The sequence below is a fragment of the Oncorhynchus nerka genome, linkage group LG28 (assembly GCF_034236695.1).
Source record: "Oncorhynchus nerka isolate Pitt River linkage group LG28, Oner_Uvic_2.0, whole genome shotgun sequence".
NCBI classification, from domain to species: Eukaryota; Metazoa; Chordata; class Actinopteri; order Salmoniformes; family Salmonidae; genus Oncorhynchus; species Oncorhynchus nerka.
Genome location: NC_088423.1, coordinates 10,644,256 through 10,648,998, shown reverse-complemented (window position 1 = coordinate 10,648,998; position 4,743 = coordinate 10,644,256).

The following is a 4,743-nucleotide window of genomic DNA, read 5'->3' as shown; positions in this document are numbered from 1 at the left end:
AGTTGCATCCTCGATTTGTCTGTGTTCTCTTGTAGCCTGTGAGAAAAACCTGATCACCTGATGGAGAGCCATGTGAGTGAGAGGTGCTTGGGCACGCAGCTGGGAGAAGGGAATTATAATGATTATATTCAGCCTAAGGGTGCAACGACCACCCCGCTTCAAAAGGCCTGGATGTTTTTATGGGGCAATACAGCCAAAAAAAGGGTATGCAGCCTGGAAAATTGAGGCATTATCAGGTGCTTGTCAAATTGTGAGTGAGAGACTGATGAAGTGTGTACAGTTTGCATAAACATTAAGCAGAGGTCATGCTTTTCAATGCAACTTTTTTCAAAACATCATTAGCCTTACAATGTATTAAAGTGAAAACATACAGACCATAAATAACTCTAAATTAAGCGTATAGAAGTACCTGTTTCCTTGTTAACAGCTCAACACAGAAAAGCTGCATGTGTTCACTCCCTCAGCTCGGTTGGAGAAAATATCCTTTCTATTTTATTCAGCTTTGTTCAATTGTATTCTTCATACTATAAAATAATATAAAATAATGCTACGGAATTCTAAGCAAAACTTGTCTACTAAATACACTAGTGTAGCCCAAAGCCATATGGCCAGATCAGGGCCTAACACAAGGAGAACTCAGAGTATGATATTTTGTTCTTCTGAAATAGATGACGTTTTCTTCATACCATGTTTCTTTAGACCTGTCTATAATACAAAATGAATTTACTGTGATGGTGTAGGCTATATTACATGGATTTGTCTGACTTTTTAAAATGTAGATGTTCCGAAGGTCTGCGTCAGGGGCTTGTAGGTTATGTGTGGAAGCCCAGAGATGCTAAATGTGTTTATACCCTGTTCAAAAAAAGAAAGGAAACACTAAATTAACACATCCTAGATCTGAATGAATGAAATATTCTTATTAAATACTTTTTTATTTACATAGTTGAATGTGCTGACAACAAAATCACACAAAAATTATCAATGGAAATAAAATGTATCAACTCATGGAGGTTTGGATTTGGAATGACACTCACAATTAAAGTGGAAAACCACACTACAGGCTGATCCAACTTTGATGTACTGTCCTTAAAACAAGTCAAAATGAGGCTCAGTAGTGTGTGGGGCCTCCACGTGCCTGTATAACCTCCCTACAATGCCTGGGCATGCTCCTGATGAGGTGGTGGATGGTCTAATGAGGGATCTCCTCCCAGACCTGGACTAAAGCATCCGCCAACTCCTGGACAGTCTTTCTTGCAACGTGGCGTTGGTGGATGGAGCGAGACATGATGTCCCAGATGTGCTCAATTGGATTCAGGTCTGGGGAACGGGCGGGCCAGTCCATAGCATCAATGCCTTCCTCTTGCAGGAACTTCTGACACACTCCAGCCACATGAGGTCTAGCATTGTCTTGCATTAGGAGGAACCCAGGGCCAACCGCACCAGCATATGGTCTCACAAGGGGTCTGAGGATCTCATCTCGGTACCTAATGGCAGTCAGGCTACCTCTGGCGGGCGCATGGAGGGCTGTGCGGACCCCCAAAGAAATGCCACCCCACACCATGACTGACCCACCGCCAAACCGGTCATGCTGGAGGATGTTGCAGGCAGCAGAACGTCTCCAGATTCTGTCACGTCTGTCACGTGTTCAGTGTGAACCTGCTTTCATCTATGAAGAGCACAGGGCGCAAGTGGCGAATTTGCCAATCTTGGTGTTCTCTGGCAAATTCCAAACATCCTGCACGGTGTTGGGCTGTAAGCACAACCCCCACCTGTGGACGTTCGGCCCTCATACCACCCTCCTGGAGTCTGTTTCTGACCGTTTGAGCAGACACATGCACATTTGTGGCCTGCTGGAGGTCATTTTGCAGGGCTCTGGCAGTGCTCCTCCTGCTCCTCCTTGCACAAAGGCGGAGGTAGCGGTCCTGCTGCTGGGTTGTTGCCCTCCTACGGCCTCCTCCACATCTCCTTGATGTACTGGCCTGTCTCCTGGTAGCGTCTCTCTGGACACTACGCTGACAGACACAGTAAACCTTCTTGCCACATCTCGCATTGATGTGCCATCCTGGATAAGCTGCACTACCTGAGCCATGTGTGTGGGTTGTAGACTCCGTCTCATGCTACCACTAGAGTGAAAGCACCGCCAACATTCAAAAGTGACCAAAACATCAGCCAGGAAGCATAGGAATTGAGAAGTGGTCTGTGGTTACCACCTGCAGAACCACTCCTTTATTGGGGGTTTCTTGCTAATTGCCTATAATTTCCACCTGTGGTCTATTCCATTTGCACAACAGCATGTGCAATTTATTGTCAATCAGTGTTGCTTCCTAAGTGGACAGTTTGATTTCACAGAAGTGTGATTGACTTGGAGTTACATTGTGTTGTTTAAGTGTTCCCTTAATTTTTTTGAGCAGTGTATTAATTAACGGTCAATTAAGTCTGTCTCTCTGTCTCTCTGTCTCTCTGTCTGTCTGTCTGTCTGTCTGTCTGTCTGTCTGTCTGTCTGTCTGTCTGTCTGTCTGTCTGTCTGTCTGTCTGTCTGTCTCGGTGTCTAGTGCCCTCTGAGGCACTTAGCACAGTGTGTTTGTTTAGGTGTGAAAGTATAGGCTCACAAGCAGCTCTTGGATGCCTCAGTGTCTGAGTATTGGAGAAAACTAGCACACACACAGGCACACACACACACACTCTCCCTCCCCCTCCCAGCCGCAGGTCATGGCTCCCAGCATGCATTAGGCCATCCATCAACCTCACAGTGGATCCAGCCCTCAGCGCACATGGAGTGAGAAAAATTGACAGAACAAAAGAATGGAGAGAATGTAGAGACGGGCTTAATTCACAGTAATTAAGTACCTAAAAATGAAAATGAGTGAATAGAAGAAAGACATTGGCTGAAGCTGATTTAACGCTCCAACCTGGTGATGCAAAACCCACAGGGCTGTGGAGGGGTTTGGCTCCCACCTGGTGATGCATAACCCACAGGGCTGTGGAGGGGTTTGGCTCCCACCTGGTGATGCATAACCCACAGGGCTGTGGAGGGGTTTGGCTCCCACCTGGTGATGCATAACCCACAGGGCTGTGGAGGGGTTTGGCTCCCTCCCCTGGTGATGCATAACCCACAGGGCTGTGGAGGGGTTTGGCTCCCACCTGGTGATGCATAACCCACAGGGCTGTGGAGGGGTTTGGCTCCCACCTGGTGATGCATAACCCACAGGGCTGTGGAGGGGTTTGGCTCCCACCTGGTGATGCATAACCCACAGGGCTGTGGAGGGGTTTGGCTCCCACCTGGTGATGCATAACCCACAGGGCTGTGGAGGGGTTTGGCTCCCACCTGGTGATGCATATCCCACATGGCTGTGGAGGGGTTTGGCTCCCACCTGGTGATGCATAACCCACAGGGCTGTGGAGGGGTTTGGCTCCCACCTGGTGATTCATAACCCACAGGGCTGTGGAGGGGTTTGGCTCCCACCTGGTGATGCATAACCCACAGGGCTGTGGAGGGGTTTCGCTCCCACCTGGTGATGCATAACCCACAGGGCTGTGGAGGGGTTTGGCTCCCACCTGGTGATGCATAACCCACAGGGCTGTGGAGGGGTTTGGCTCCCATCTGGTGATGCATAACCCACAGGGCTGTGGAGGGGTTTGGCTCCCACCTGGTGATGCATATCCCACATGGCTGTGGAGGGGTTTGGCTCCCACCTGGTGATGCATAACCCACAGGACTGTGGAGGGGTTTGGCTCCCACCTGGTGATGCATAACCCACAGGGCTGTGGAGGGGTTTGGCTCCCACCTGGTGATGCATAACCCACAGGGCTGTGGAGGGGTTTGGCTCCCACCTGGTGATGCATAACCCACAGGGCTGTGGAGGGGTTTGGCTCCCACCTGGTGATGCATAACCCACAGGGCTGTGGAGGGGTTTGGCTCCCACCTGGTGATGCATAACCCACAGGGCTGTGGAGGGGTTTGGCTCCCACCTGGTGATGCATAACCCACAGGGCTGTGGAGGGGTTTGGCTCCCACCTGGTGATGCATAACCCACAGGGCTGTGGAGGGGTTTGGCTCCCACCTGGTGATGCATATCCCACATGGCTGTGGAGGGGTTTGGCTCCCACCTGGTGATGCATAACCCACAGGGCTGTGGAGGGGTTTGGCTCCCACCTGGTGATTCATAACCCACAGGGCTGTGGAGGGGTTTGGCTCCCACCTGGTGATGCATAACCCACAGGGCTGTGGAGGGGTTTCGCTCCCACCTGGTGATGCATAACCCACAGGGCTGTGGAGGGGTTTGGCTCCCATCTGGTGATGCATAACCCACAGGGCTGTGGAGGGGTTTGGTTCCCACCTGGTGATGCATATCCCACATGGCTGTGGAGGGGTTTGGCTCCCACCTGGTGATGCATAACCCACAGGACTGTGGAGGGGTTTGGCTCCCACCTGGTGATGCATAACCCACAGGGCTGTGGAGGGGTTTGGCTCCCACCTGGTGATGCATATCCCACAGGGCTGTGGAGGGGTTTGGCTCCCACCTGGTGATGCATATCCCACAGGGCTGTGGAGGTGTTTGGTTCCCACCTGGTGATGCATATCCCACAGGGCTGTGGAGGGTTTGGCTCCCACCTGGTGATGCACCTGGTGATGCATCCCACAGGGCTGTGGAGGGGTTTGGCTCCCACCTGGTGATGCATATCCCACAGGGCTGTGGAGGGGTTTGGCTCCCACCTGGTGATGCATAACCCACAGGGCTGTGG